This window comes from Diadema antillarum, unplaced genomic scaffold, assembly GCF_040938485.1.
Source record: "Diadema antillarum isolate AM-2024a unplaced genomic scaffold, OU_Dant_1.0 seq00000662_RagTag, whole genome shotgun sequence".
Lineage (NCBI taxonomy): Eukaryota > Metazoa > Echinodermata > Echinoidea > Diadematoida > Diadematidae > Diadema > Diadema antillarum.
The window spans coordinates 858,655-873,885 of NW_027271574.1; the positions used below are offsets into that span (position 1 = coordinate 858,655).

Here is a 15,231-nt window from a genome sequence, read left to right on the forward strand (position 1 = left end):
CTTTGCGTCCAAATGCCTTTTCTCGCGTGGTTGCCTCTACCTTTGACCCAGACATCGATAAATGCAAAAATTATCGATGCTTTTTCAATCTCATGGAAATGTCTAACTCCGTACATTGCCCCCCCCCCCCCCCCCCCCCCGTTTTGCCTCATTTCTGGAGTTCTCAACAAGCTACAAACGGACAACACACGAATAGCACTCATCATAGCCCCGATATGGAAAACCCAACCTTGGTTCCCCGCCATCCTTCGCATGACAGTTGCCCCGCCCCTTCTTCTACCGATGGACTGCCTACGCCCCGTTGTTCATCCGATACCAAAAATGAGGCTAGCCGCATGGACTATCTCAGCAGACGCTGGGATGCAGCAGGTTTTTCGAGAGAAGCTTCCCATCTCCTCGCTCTCTCCTGGCGCAGCGGGACTAGTAAGCAATACGATTCAGCCTGGAAACAGTGGACTGATTGGTGTTATAAACAAAAGACCAATCCACTCGCGTCTACTTTAGCTGACATTGTTAATTTCCTTGCCTTTGAACATTCCAAAGGCAAGTCTTACTCTACAATTAATTCTTACAGATCTGCTTTATCATCTGCGATTCCACGAATTTTAAATGGTCAGCCAATAGGTCAACACCCTGATGTTGTTCGATTAATGAAAGGCATTTTCAATCAAAATCCACCCAAACCGAATACTGTAGCACATGGGACGTTTCTATTGTTCTAAACTGTATCGCTGGTTTACCAGATGATAAAAATTTGTCCCTGTTACAACTGAGTAAGAAATTAGTGTCTTTGATGGCGCTCGTTTCCGCCCAGAGGTCACAAACTTGTCTCATCTTGATATTTCTTCATGTTCCTTTTCTGAAGATCACGCTACTTTTTACATGACAGATTTGTTAAAAACTACCTCGGTTAAGAATACTCGGTTAAGAATACACTCCGAACAATAAAATGTGTGTGATAAGAACCCTCAATGAGTACATTAAACGTACCGCCCCTCTCCGTGAACATAACAATGAGACTAGGCTTTTTGTTTCCAGCAGGAGGCCACACACTCGAGTGACCACCTGTACTTTGGCACATTGGATGAAAGATATCCCAAAATTGTCAGGAATAGATACCTCAGTATTTCAAGCACATAGTTTTCGAAGCGCATCAGCCTCATCCGCCTATGCTCACGGGGCGACCCTAAAGGATATAATGTCAATCGATAATTGGTCTTGCGTGACTACATTCAGAGATTTTTATCATAAACCAATTGTTGACGATTCTTATCATTCGGCTGTCCTTAATTCTACTGCGTAATTCTCGGTGATGACGACCGTCTCTAGCGGTCCGACTGTTAAGAGGAGAAGGTAGTAGAAGGATGGCAGTCGTGGTTTTTCTGGCGGCAAAATGTCAATTTTTCTTTTAGAACCGCCAGTAAATGATTTTAAAGAGAAAGTACTCCTTGCATGTATTCTAGATTATATTAAGGATAACTGCCTTTGTATTATCGTTTGGGATAATGTTGAGTCAAAATGTCCTGCATCCTGTCCTGCATCCTGTCCTGGACAAAATGTCCTGCATCTTTGTAATAAAGTCCGGTATACTAATCAGACAGCTGGCGTGTCTTGCGTCTGTGTTATGACGTCTTATCCATTTACATCAACTTCTGTCAATTGCTTCGAACATGCTAACCCTCTGAATACTTGCACGAGTGTTATGTAATAGAATTCTTAAATTATGCAAATAATATTATGAAGTATAATTGGAATTCTATTAATAATAACGAAGTACAAGTAGAAGAGGGTCCCACCCGTTTTCAATTCCTTCACCCACCAGCGTGTTTCACAGAAGTTGACGTGCCTTGTGTGCCTGGTATCAATGACTGATGTGCTGTGCCTATTGTACTGCTTGTGGTGGATGCATCCGCATGTGCAGGAATGAATCTGTATACAGCCTTTTTACTCTTAATATTCAACGCGATTACTGCCATATTCAAATCTCAAAATCCACAAACATCGTGTCTGTCTTTAAATAAAGATATTCATGCTTTGAGCATCTTCTTTAACTTAAGGAGTACCTTATATCTGCCTGGGAAGAATAAGTCAGTAACCGTGCAGTCTACTGGTACACTTACACTTATCTTTGAAAGATGAACACTCCTCACAAACCCACTCCTTTATAGCCGTGAACACCTCACACTCCACACACTGGAATCTTAACTACTTTGAATTTCCTTTGTGTGATGCACTGCCTGAACACGTGGAATATGCCCCTTCTACTTGTACTTCGTTATTATTGATAGAATTCCAATTATACTTCAAAATATTATTTGCATAATTTAAGAATTTTCGCCTCCTACTGGTGGCTTCTTCAGACTGCGTCGTAGATGGCGGTATGACGCTGGACGTGAGAGAATGGGATAATAATACATGTGACAAGACATATTGGCTCGAGTCTCTGTTCATAGTGGAAAACTCAAAAGAAGTTGCACAACAAATTATCAAGGTCTATATTTAGAATGGAGATGTGTTCGTGTCGAATGATGTTTCCTGCTTATTTACACTTATTTACGTCAGAACGACGAACTACATAAAAGAACCAAACGTTCCGTTGAGGACATAGTAGCCTTGTTGGATCTCGTGCTCATTACAACATATTATTTAAAATTTGATGGGGTGATCTGTCGACATAGATCTAGTGCAACCATGGGCAGCCCAGCATCGCCTATCATAGTAAATTTCTTCATGAAAGAACTAGAGCAGCAGGTAGTAGTTACAACATCATGAGAAGCCAAACCCAAACTCTGGAAGCGGTATGTGGATGATATTCTTGAGATCGTAAAGGAAGATCGGATTGACAATTTCACTCACCATCTCAATCGAATTGTCGAAACAGAAATCATATTCAGACATGAGAAAGAGCAAGACAATACCATTCCCTTTCTTAACACACTCATTGTCAGAAAGAACAATTGAATGGTCAATATTGCTAGCCTTTCAAATATAAAAATATCAACATATAAAAACAGCGCTGAAATATGTCACCATGGCTCTAAAAAAGTATGAATATCCCCCATGGAGTTTCAAGAGAGTTTATCAAAAAATGTCAGCTAAATCCAAAACCCCCAAAGACAGAGATCCACAGAGAAGGGGCATTGTAGTTCTCCTCTACAGCAGAGGAACTACTAAAGCCCTTCAACGAGTCTCCAAGGAGTTTGAAGCTTCCACTGCTGTCAAGCCACATAAAAACATCAGAAGCCTACTGGTCCACCCAAAAGACAAACGGAAAGTAGACGACGCACAGCAGGAGTCGTATATGAGATTCCCTGCAATGATTGTTCAGCTGCATACATTGGGAGACAGGCAGGCAATTTGGCATAAGAAGAGACGAGCATAAGAATGAAGTTAGAAACGTAAGCCAAATTCCTTTCACTCGATCTAGAAAACAATCGGCAGACAACAGCATCCACAAATCAGCCATTCGGGATCATTTTGCCATTATTAACCATTCCATGCAATGAAACGGGAGCCGTATTCTCACCAGAGATCAGGAGGCAATTAACATCAGCAAAACAGCTAACACAATTAACAGAGACTCGAGGCAATATATCCTCTCACATGTCATGATCCCATTCTCTCATGTCCAGCGTCATACCGCTATCTACGACGCAGTCTGAAGAAGGCACCAGCAGGAGGCAAAAGTACTCGGTGCGGTACGAAATAATTTTCGTGATTGTAAAAAAAAGAATATACATCTTTACGTTTGCTTTTTGGAGTTTTGTCTTTGGGATGTAAAAATCTAATTCTGCCGAAGAGTGCTAATTGAGAGGCTTAAAGTACACAAGAATCCGGTAGGAACCCCGGGATATGATTGAAAAAAACAATGATTTTCTCTGACCGGTCCTTGGCAGTGTGGAACCGAAACTTCTTTGTCTCGTGACTGGGATATGCTATCGGATGCCCTGTCTTTGACGTCACGTTTGCCAGTGTGAACGGCTTTCTCTATGCTCCAGTTTCTTAACCACATGTTTTCAGCACGGTGCGCAGGTGTTGGTATTCCTTTTCCTTCGTCTCTTTAAAAGAAGGGAGACATAGAATGCTCCGTTGAACAGAGTTCTTACGACTCTAAGTTTGTGATAAGTGAATGGTGAGTGTCACGATGTGACCAGTCTTACCTCCCCTTTCCTCTCATTTGTACTAGGATCATGCATGCTCACATATCAGATTTATTTTGAATTCACTGGGTTGGGATTATTAAAAGGAACGGGATAAGTTAACAGTCTGCCTATCAAGTCAATAACACATAGCCAAGGGTTTTAGCATATTTTACACAGGTGGATGTAATTGTGTAGGATGCAAAATCTTTTGTGTTGGTGTATGCAAGTGAGTATGAGAGTACTAAGATGTGAGAGAGAAAGTGTGACAGTGGACAGATGATACCAAGAGCTCCTTGCAGAAGGATGTAAGGCTGGGGAGCTGCAAACCCGGCTCCTATATGTGTATCAAAGGGAGTTGGAGGTACTGAGGCTGAGGCACACGCCCTAATTTGCAAGTCGGTTTTAGCATGGATGGCAGAACCACAGAATTGCAGGCACCGTGACTCCGGCAGCACAGGCCAGGAGATACCCATTTCAGCGCAACTTTTGGCAGCACAGACCGGGCCAGGCATGCCAGGAGAAGCCCCAATTTCCCCCAGCTTGACGCACCCCTTCATGAACTGGATGTGCTGGGCTCATGACAAACGTTCAGCCCGCATCGCTATAACGCGACATCATGTACGCAACGATCCTGAGCTGCTATTCAGCACGCAACTCTATCAGCACTCAGCAGACATCACACACCACTCGCCATAACCCCGTCATTATTCGGCATCAGTCGGCATCGTTCATCACTGGTCTGTTCTCAGAGCCCCGCCTTCGGAACTACTCACCGTCCTCGTCCTACAGGGTGACGCACCTCCCCGTCGTTCTTCCGCGCGTAAGACCAGGGGACACCCCAACTTTGTGAACTTCACTTGAGTGAACTGAAGGACTCGTTAGCTCGATCTGCACCCCCCCCCCCTCAGGTGCTACTCAACCATTTAAACTCAATGCCTATGTTTATGTCTGCCGCAATGTGAATTGGTAGGATATTTCTTACAGCAGCACTATTGACGTAATTCTTTGAATTATCAATCTTTGTACCAGTTGATTTTTATTTGATTTCTGACGAGTCGGAAACGCCGAGCTTCGTCCTTATTAAACAATTTATTTCACGGTATACACTTGTGTAACACCGCCCTCCTTTGTTGTTCGTGTACTACCAGACCACTGTTAAAAGGTTTTAATCTATCATCAGCCAGACTACTCAGAGCCAAGAGCTGACAGAGAGTCAAACAACAAGTACTGGTCTGTGTGTGTGGGTTTGCGGTAAACTGATGAACACAAAGTGGCTTCCTTACTGACCGTGATCGAGCAACTTAGGGAGGGGAGATGGTTTTCCTTGCTGCTTTCCACCGTGAGCTTGATGAACGGATCACAGTAGTTAATGTGCTGCATGAAGCTGTCCAATTCAGATTGTATATTCACCCTTCTACACGTGTGTCGCCAACGAATTCTGTACCAATGTGAGATCGCTGTTCCATTAAATGCTAGAGCTGTTGTCTTGAACCGTTCATTGCACAGATTAGCCACGATGTACGCGACTCGAGGTATTTGTAATTCACTGACACAGCCATGCTTTTGTTTGAAGGAAGCACAATGAGCACAAAATACACCGTGGATTAAAAAAAAAACAGTTCTAACAACTGACAAATTTGATCCGGGTTCAGTTTGGTTCTTTGATGTAGACTGGTGTCAGTTCTTAGGCGTTCCTTAGCTATTTCAATGGCTTTGTCAGGAGGTACACTTGTGAACAGTGCAGGCACATCAAATGCAGCGCAGATCTCGTTCTCCTCAACCTTGATCTCCCACTTTCTCGATGAAGTCCCTTGAGTTTTGCACACGTGGATGTATTGGAGGTTGCTTTGTGAATGTGTGTTGGCATGAGATGACTTGTCGTATAGGCCTACTCGGACTTGATGTATACGTGTTTGCTTGTTAGTGTGCATGTGTGTGTGTGTGTGCATGGGTGTGTCTTTGTATTTGTGTATTTGAACGTCTGATTTTCCAAGTGTCTGTATTTGTATGGTGATAATTCGGAGTTTGTGCCTGTCTGTATGTTTCCGTGTGTATGTGAATATCTTTTGTATGTTTGTATGAAACCTCTGTCTCCGTTTTGTTTTATTATTTTCTCTGGTTGTCTGTGTATATTTGTACTCAGCTTAACAATCTATTGACCACTATGAATATCATGGAATTCACTTTCCACAGAATGCTACACATAGAATGCATCAATTATGTTTCAATCATCATTATTATTACTACATCTGTTATATAATTACAACATAAAAAAATGAAAATAAAAACGCGAATGAATTACAAAAAGATTGACGCAGTATGAACAGACAGATATTGAGATAAGAGAAACAGACTTTGTTTTTTTCTTTGAACAGTGCACAAAGTTAGTTTGTTATTGAATTTGTATAAATGAAAATACGTTTATTTTCAATTTATGCAGTATCTAGTTGGTTCTGTTTTCTATGTCCCTATACAAAACCGTTCGCAAGGTGAGGATGTACCTTATAGAGGCATCTCATTCGGTAAACAGACTACAATGTATATATATTTTTTGGGCGTAGCTGCCATCCCAGGAGGAGGGTTATGGTCACCGCTCGGGGGCAATTTTCGGCGGTGATCGCTGACCAGGGATATGTGCTTCGTGGGGCGGTGGTCGCTGACCAGGGGTATGTGCTTCGTGGGGCCGAACGCCATTCCCAAGCGGTCTCCCATCCAAGTACTGACCAGGCCCTACGCTGCTTTACTACGGTGTTCGGACGAGAACCGGTATATTCAGCGTGGTATGGTCGTAGGCGACATACCTACAGACTTTAGCTGATTTATGCTTGTCCTCAACCTCACGGACGAACTATTTTACAGCACGCCCCGTCTCTGCCACCAGAGGGAGCTGGAAGGTATTGACCAATGGAAGCGAAGCTGTAGTGACTGCGAAGGACTGTAACCATGGATGGGATACTGATGGTGCAACAGTGCCTATGATGCACAAGACACACCTGCTGATGGAGGTGTGGGCCTGACTTTCTTGACTGCGCGCTGTGCGTTCCGAGGGGCCATGGATGCTGCCCGAATGTCACGACGCGGCCCCTCATCAGTCTTGCCTTCTGGAGAAGGAGAATGATGATGACTGTTTTGGGAGGCGTTCCTGCCATATGAATCCTTGCTTTTTTGTTATGAATTCACTGCCAGAGAAGGCCGAGAGATGGCCAGGAGTGCCACCAGCTTCCCCTGCCGCACATTCCTTTTGATAGCTGTCCAAGGCACGGGCCAGCGCCGTGCAATTTTTCCCGGTGACAGTTATACTACGTAACAGCAGTTCTAACTATGCGTGACGTCATAATCGTGCTCTGACAGTCTCCGGTGGGATGTCTTGAAGTGGATCCTGATTCAGGCACCACCTTGTGTGCCATGATACCAAAACGTCTGCGATGCTGTATCTACAGCACGAGGCGCAGGAGGCGATTGGGCCCCTTTGGACTTCATTCAAAATAATTAGGACAGGACTAGCTGGTGTCTTTTTTTTATTGCCGACTAGGAAAAACCATGAAAAATTGCCGAGAAGAAAAATAAAGTGTTTCATAAAAAGAGGAGAGCATCCATTTTAGACAGCAAAAAGCCTACAACACCCGGTATTCCCAAGCGGTCTCCCATCCAAGTACTGACCAGGCCCTACGCTGCTTGACTACGGTGGTCGGACGAGAACCGGTATATTCAGCGTGGTATGGTCGTAGGCGACATACCTACAGACTTTAGCTGATTTATGCTTGTCCTCAACCTCACGGACGAACGGTTTTACAGCACGCCCCGTCTCTGCCACCAGAGGGAGCTGGAAGGCATTGACCAATGAAAGCGAAGCTGTAGTGACTGCGAAGGACTGTAACCATGGATGGGATGCTGATGGTGGAACAGCGCCTATGAGGCACAAGACACTCCTGCTGATGGAGGTGTGGGCCTGACTTTCTTGACTGCGCGCTGTGCGTTCCGAGGGGCCATGGATGCTGCCCGAATTTCACGACGCGGCCCCTCATCAGTCTTGCCTTCTGGAGAAGGAAAATGATGATGACTGTTTTGGGAGGCGTTCCTGCCATATGAATCCTTGCTTTTTTTGTTATGAATTCACTGCCAGAGAAGGCCGAGAGATGGCCAGGAGTGCCACCAGCTTCCCCTGCCGCACATTCCTTTTGATGGCTTTCCAAGGCACGGGCCAGCGCCGTGCAATTTTTCCCGGTGACAGTTATACTACGTAACAGCAGTTCTAACTATGCGTGACGTCATAATCGTGCTCTGACAGTCTCCGGTGGGATGTCTTGAAGTGGATCCTGATTCAGGCACCACCTTGTGTGCCATGATGCCAAAACGTCTGCAACGCTGTATCTACAGGACGAGGCGCAGGAGGCGATTGGGCCCCTTTGGACTTCATTCAAAATAATTAGGACAGGACTAGCTGGTGTCTTTATTTTATTGCCGACTAGGAAAAACCATGAAAAATTGCCGAGAAGAAAAATAAAGTGTTTCATAAAAAGAGGAGAGCATCCATTTTAGACAGCAAAAAGCCTACAACACCCGGTATTCCCAAGCGGTCTCCCATCCAAGTACTGACCAGGCCCTATGCTGCTTTACTACGGTGTTCGGACGAGAACCGGTATATTCAGCGTGGTATGGTCGTAGGCGACATACCTACAGACTTTAGCTGATTTATGCTTGTCCTCAACCTCACGGACGAACTATTTTACAGCACGCCCCGTCTCTGCCACCAGAGGGAGCTGGAAGGCATTGACCAATGAAAGCGAAGCTGTAGTGACTGCGAAGGACTGTAACCATGGATGGGATGCTGATGGTGCAACAGTGCCTATGAGGCACAAGACACACCTGCTGATGGAGGTGTGGGCCTGACTTTCTTGACTGCGCGCTGTGCGTTCCGAGGGGCCATGGATGCTGCCCGAATATCACGACGCGCCCCCTCATCAGTCTTGCCTTCTGTAGAAGGAAAATGATGATGACTGTTTTGGAAGGCATTCCTTCTTGCTTTGTTTGCTATGCATTCACTGCCAGAGAAGGCCGAGAGATGGCCAGGAGTACCACCAGCTTCCCCTGACGCACATTCCTTTTGATGGCTGTCCCAGGTACGGGTCAGCGCAGTGCAATTTTTCCTGGTGACAGTTATACTACGTAACAGCAGTTCTAACTATGCGTGACGTCATAATCGTACTCTGACAGTCTCCGGTGGGCTGTCTTGAAGTGGATCCTGATTCAGGCACCACCTTGTGTGCAATGATGCCAAAACGTCTGCGATGCTGTATCTACAGCACGAGGCGCAGGAGGCGATTGGGCCCCTTTGGACTTCATTCAAAATAATTAGGACAGGACTAGCTGGTGTCTTTACTTTATTGCCGACTAGGAAAAACCATGAAAAATTGCCGAGAAGAAAAATATAGTGTTTCATAAAAAGAGGTGAGCAGGCATTTTAGACAGCAAAAAGCCTACAACACCCGGTATTCCCAAGCGGTCTCCCATCCAAGTACTGACCAGGCCCTACGCTGCTTTACTACGGTGTTCGGACGAGAACCGGTATATTCGGCGTGGTATGGTCGTAGGCGACATACCTACAGACTTTAGCTGATTTATGCTTGTCCTCAACCTCACGGACGAACGGTTTTACAGAACGCCCCGTTTCTGCCACCAGAGGGAGCTTGAAGGTATTGACCAATGGAAGCGAAGCTGTAGTGACTGCGAAGGACTGTAACCATGGATGGGATGCTGATGGTGCAACAGTGCCTATGATGCACAAGACACACCTGCTGATGGAGGTGTGGGCCTGACTTTCTTGACTGCGCGCTGTGCGTTCCGAGGGGCCATGGATGCTGCCCGAATGTCACGACGCGGCCCCTCATCAGTCTTGCCTTCTGGAGAAGGAGAATGATGATGACTGTTTTGGGAGGCGTTCCTGCCATATGAATCCTTGCTTTTTTGTTATGAATTCACTGCCAGAGAAGACCGAGAGATGGCCATGAGTGCCACCAGCTTCCCCTGCCGCACATTCCTTTTGATAGCTGTCCAAGGCACGGGCCAGCGCCGTGCAATTTTCCCGGTGACAGTTATACTACGTAACAGCAGTTCTAACTATGCGTGACGTCATAATCGTGCTCTGACAGTCTCTGGTGGGATGTCTTGAAGTGGATCCTGATTCAGGCACCACCTTGTGTGCAATGATGCCAAAACGTCTGCGATGCTGTATCTACAGCACGAGGCGCAGGAGGCGATTGGGCCCCTTTGGACTTCATTCAAAATAATTAGGACAGGACTAGCTGGTGTCTTTATTTTATTGCCGACTAGGAAAAACCATGAAAAATTGCCGAGAAGAAAAATAAAGTGTTTCATAAAAAGAGGAGAGCATCCATTTTAGACAGCAAAAAGCCTACAACACCCGGTATTCCCAAGCGGTCTCCCATCCAAGTACTGACCAGGCCCTACGCTGCTTTACTACGGTGTTCGGACGAGAACCGGTATATTCAGCGTGGTATGGTCGTAGGCGACATACCTACAGACTTTAGCTGATTTATGCTTGTCCTCAACCTCACGGACGAACTATTTTACAGCACGCCCCGTCTCTGCCACCAGAGGGAGCTGGAAGGCATTGACCAATGGAAGCGAAGCTGTAGTGACTGCGAAGGACTGTAACCATGGATGGGATGCTGATGGTGCAACAGTGCCTATGATGCACAAGACACACCTGCTGATGGAGGTGTGGGCCTGACTTTCTTGACTGCGCGCTGTGCGTTCCGAGGGGCCATGTATGCTGCCCGAATGTCACGACCCGGCCCCTCATCAGTCTTGCCTTCTGGAGAAGGAAAATGATGATGACTGTTTTAGGAGGCGTTCCTGCCATATGAATCCTTGCTTTTTTTGTTATGAATTCACTGCCAGAGAAGGCCGAGAGATGGCCAGGAGTGCCACCAGCTTCCCCTGCCGCACATTCCTTTTGATGGCTTTCCAAGGCACGGGCCAGCGCCGTGCAATTTTTCCCGGTGACAGTTATACTACGTAACAGCAGTTCTAACTATGCGTGACGTCATAATCGTGCTCTGACAGTCTCCGGTGGGATGTCTTGAAGTGGATCCTGATTCAGGCACCACCTTGTGTGCCATGATACCAAAACGTCTGCAACGCTGTATCTACAGGACGAGGCGCAGGAGGCAATTGGGCCCCTTTGGACTTCATTCAAAATAATTAGGACAGGACTAGCTGGTGTCTTTATTTTATTGCCGACTAGGAAAAACCATGAAAAATTGCCGAGAAGAAAAATAAAGTGTTTCATAAAAAGAGGAGAGCATCCATTTTAGACAGCAAAAAGCCTACAACACCCGGTATTCCCAAGCGGTCTCCCATCCAAGTACTGACCAGGCCCTATGCTGCTTTACTACGGTGTTCGGACGAGAACCGGTATATTCAGCGTGGTATGGTCGTAGGCGACATACCTACAGACTTTAGCTGATTTACGCTTGTCCTCAACCTCACGGACGAACTATTTTACAGCACGCCCCGTCTCTGCCACGTACCAGAGGGAGCTGGAAGGCATTGACCAATGAAAGCGAAGCTGTAGTGACTGCGAAGGACTGTAACCATGGATGGGATGCTGATGGTGCAACAGTGCCTATGAGGCACAAGACACACCTGCTGATGGAGGTGTGGGCCTGACTTTCTTTACTGCGCGCTGTGCGTTCCGAGGGGCCATGGATGCGTCCCGAATATCACGACGCGCCCCCTCATCAGTCTTGCCTACTGTAGAAGGAAAATGATGATGGCTGTTTTGGAAGGCATTCCTTCTTGCTTTGTTTGCTATGCATTTACTGCCAGAGAAGGCCGAGAGATGGCCAGGAGTACCACCAGCTTCCCCTGACGCACATTCCTTTTGATGGCTGTCCCAGGTACGGGTCAGCGCCGTGCAATTTTTCCTGGTGACAGTTATACTACGTAACAGCAGTTCTAACTATGCGTGACGTCATAATCGTACTCTGACAGTCTCCGGTGGGCTGTCTTGAAGTGGATCCTGATTCAGGCACCACCTTGTGTGCAATGATGCCAAAACGTCTGCGATGCTGTATCTACAGCACGAGGCGCAGGAGGCGATTGGGCCCCTTTGGACTTCATTCAAAATAATTAGGACAGGACTAGCTGGTGTCTTTACTTTATTGCCGACTAGGAAAAACCATGAAAAATTGCCGAGAAGAAAAATATAGTGTTTCATAAAAAGAGGTGAGCAGGCATTTTAGACAGCAAAAAGCCTACAACACCCGGTATTCCCAAGCGGTCTCCCATCCAAGTACTGACCAGGCCCTACGCTGCTTTACTACGGTGTTCGGACGAGAACCGGTATATTCAGCGTGGTATGGTCGTAGGCGACATACCTACAGACTTTAGCTGATTTATGCTTGTCCTCAACCTCACGGACGAACGGTTTTACAGCACGCCCCGTCTCTGCCACCAGAGGGAGCTTGAAGGCATTGACCAATGAAAGCGAAGCTGTAGTGACTGCGAAGGACTGTAACCATGGATGGGATGCTGATGGTGCAACAGTGCCTATGATGCACAAGACACACCTGCTGATGGAGGTGTGGGCCTGACTTTCTTGACTGCGCGCTGTGCGTTCCGAGGGGCCATGGATGCTGCCCGAATGTCACGACGCGGCCCCTCATCAGTCTTGCCTTCTGGAGAAGGAGAATGATGATGACTGTTTTGGGAGGCGTTCCTGCCATATGAATCCTTGCTTTTTTGTTATGAATTCACTGCCAGAGAAGACCGAGAGATGGCCATGAGTGCCACCAGCTCTGCCCCCCCAAGGAAAAACGCAGTATCTACATCCAGCCCCATTTCTAAATAGCCGAGATATTCACCATTTTGTCTTTTGGCCAAAGCCCCTGGAAAATATATTCTTTTGAAAAATTTCTTCATTGCGGAATTATAGTCTATCTAGCTACCAATTTCCCTCGAAAATATCATTTTGTGATTTTGTTTTGTTTTTAAGTTATTGATGAAAATGTAGATACTTTGGGGAAACCCCCAGCAAATGACTGATTTCCCCAAGGAAAAACGCAGTATCTACAAAGGAACGAATTTCCCCAAGGAAAAACGCAGTATCTACAGTGGAATGACTAGGATTAAATTTTACTCATTATCATTGTTAATTAATCAACCTAGAATACATGTTTATACATTCAAAATGTATATTGAAAATAAAAATGCATTTAAATTAATGGAGGGCGCCCTCTTTGAGCAAGGACGCCCTCTATTGTCAAGTAATAAATTTCCTTAAAATGAACAAGAAATTACACAAAAATAACTATGTGAAGGCTAAATACACTATTCTTTTTATGCCTCCGCCCCGTTAGAGCACCAGAGGCATTATGTTTTCTTATTGTCCGTCCAGCAGTCCGTCTGTCTGTCCGTCCGTACGTCCGAACATCCATCTGTTCGTCAATTGGTCCGTCCGTCCGTCCATACGAGATTCTTGTAAGCATGATATCTCAAGAACCCCTTGGTAGATTTTCACCAAACTTGGCACAGAGATACTCTACCACAAATAAATGAACTTTAATTAGATTTTGGCCGAGACCCACCCAAGTTCAAAGGTCAAAGGTCAACGAACTTTGTCAAAAAAGGCTATTTTCACACCGTAAACACTATATCTTGAGAACCCCTTGGTAGATTTTCACCAAACTTGGCACAGAGATGCTCTACCAGGAATAGATTAACTTTAATTAGATTTTGGCCAAGACCCACCCAAGTTCAAAGGTCAAAGGTCAACGAACTTTGTAAAAAAGGGCTATTTTCACACCGTAAACACTGTATCTTGAGAACCCCTTGGTAGATTTTCACCAATATTGGCACAGAGATGCTCTACCAGGAATGAATGAACTTTGATTAGATTTTGGCCGAGACCCACCCAAGTTCAAAGGTCAAAGGTCAACGAACTTTGTCAAAAAAGGCTATTTTCACACCGTAAACACTATATCTTGAGAACCCCTGAGCGAATTTTCATCAAACTTGGTACAACAATGGCAAACCACTGTAAACCACCAAGAGCAGATGAAATGATTGGTTTTTGGGACAGATCTGACCCACATCAAAGGTCAAAGGTCAATGAACTTTGTTAAAAAAAGGCTATTTTCACCCCTTAAACACTGTTACTTGAGAACCTCTTGAGCAAGTTTTCATCAAACTTGGTACAATGGTACACCACCAAGAGTAGATGAAGTAATTATACTTTTTGAGAAATCTGCCCCACGTCAAAGGTCAAAGGTCAATGAACTTTGTAAAAAACAAAAAGGCTATTTTCACCCCGTAAATGCCATATCCTGAGAACCCCTGAGCAAATTTTCATCAAACTTGGTACAATGGTACTTCACCAAGAGTAGATGAACTGATTAGATTTTGGGAGGGATTCGCCCCACTGCAAAGGTCAAAGGTCAGTGACCTTGATTAAAAAAGGCTATTTTCACCCCGTGTAACACTATATCTTGAGATGAACCCCTGAGCGATTTTTCATGAAACATGACACAATGGTACGTAAAACCACCAAGAGTAGATGAACTGGTTAGTTTTTGCGAAAGATCCGCCCCGTATCAAAGGTCAGAGGTGAATGAACTTGGTCTAAATACGCTAATTTATGCAACAATGCAGTATGCAAAAGGCAGATGATACATACCAGTCGTGCGCAGTCAAAATTTTCTAGGTATGCCTGTTTTGCATTGATTCAAATATGTGTGTGTTTATCTATCTATCTGTCTACGTGTGTGTTTGTGTTTTGTAATCAAATGTGTCTTTTTAATGTCAAAACAATTATTCAGATTAAAACATTTATTCAGAGGTTATTAAAGAGAGAATTTTTGACCCCCCCCCCCCCCGACAATGCCAAGTTTCCCAACAGAAAAAGGAAGTATGTACATCATTTTATTCCTTAGTGTTAATCAGTCAGGAATGCATTTTTTATTGATAATTACATTATCACGTATATACAATTTAAAATATGGATGGAAAAATTAATATCACTGAATGGCAATTAGATCATCAATTTTGGTTCAGAATGTTTTTTTTA

General features: G+C 45.1%; 6 non-coding genes and 1 pseudogene across 6 annotated transcripts; all 7 read right to left on the reverse strand.

Moving 5' to 3' along the window:
* Window positions 1-6,823: 6,823 nt before the first annotated feature.
* LOC139736746 (5S ribosomal RNA) lies at window positions 6,824-6,936 on the reverse strand (annotated as a pseudogene).
* Window positions 6,937-7,753: 817 nt separating this feature from the next.
* On the reverse strand, window positions 7,754-7,872 carry LOC139736790 (5S ribosomal RNA). Its single transcript, XR_011711343.1, has one exon. It is a non-coding gene; the product is annotated as a 5S ribosomal RNA (ribosomal RNA).
* Window positions 7,873-8,690: 818 nt separating this feature from the next.
* On the reverse strand, window positions 8,691-8,809 carry LOC139736717 (5S ribosomal RNA). The gene has a single exon (XR_011711279.1). It is a non-coding gene; the product is annotated as a 5S ribosomal RNA (ribosomal RNA).
* An 807-nt stretch (window positions 8,810-9,616) lies between these two features.
* Window positions 9,617-9,735, reverse strand: LOC139736713 (5S ribosomal RNA). The gene has a single exon (XR_011711275.1). It is a non-coding gene; the product is annotated as a 5S ribosomal RNA (ribosomal RNA).
* An 816-nt stretch (window positions 9,736-10,551) lies between these two features.
* On the reverse strand, window positions 10,552-10,670 carry LOC139736780 (5S ribosomal RNA). Its single transcript, XR_011711333.1, has one exon. It is a non-coding gene; the product is annotated as a 5S ribosomal RNA (ribosomal RNA).
* An 818-nt stretch (window positions 10,671-11,488) lies between these two features.
* Window positions 11,489-11,607, reverse strand: LOC139736718 (5S ribosomal RNA). The gene has a single exon (XR_011711280.1). It is a non-coding gene; the product is annotated as a 5S ribosomal RNA (ribosomal RNA).
* An 811-nt stretch (window positions 11,608-12,418) lies between these two features.
* On the reverse strand, window positions 12,419-12,537 carry LOC139736792 (5S ribosomal RNA). The gene has a single exon (XR_011711345.1). It is a non-coding gene; the product is annotated as a 5S ribosomal RNA (ribosomal RNA).
* Window positions 12,538-15,231: the final 2,694 nt, after the last annotated feature.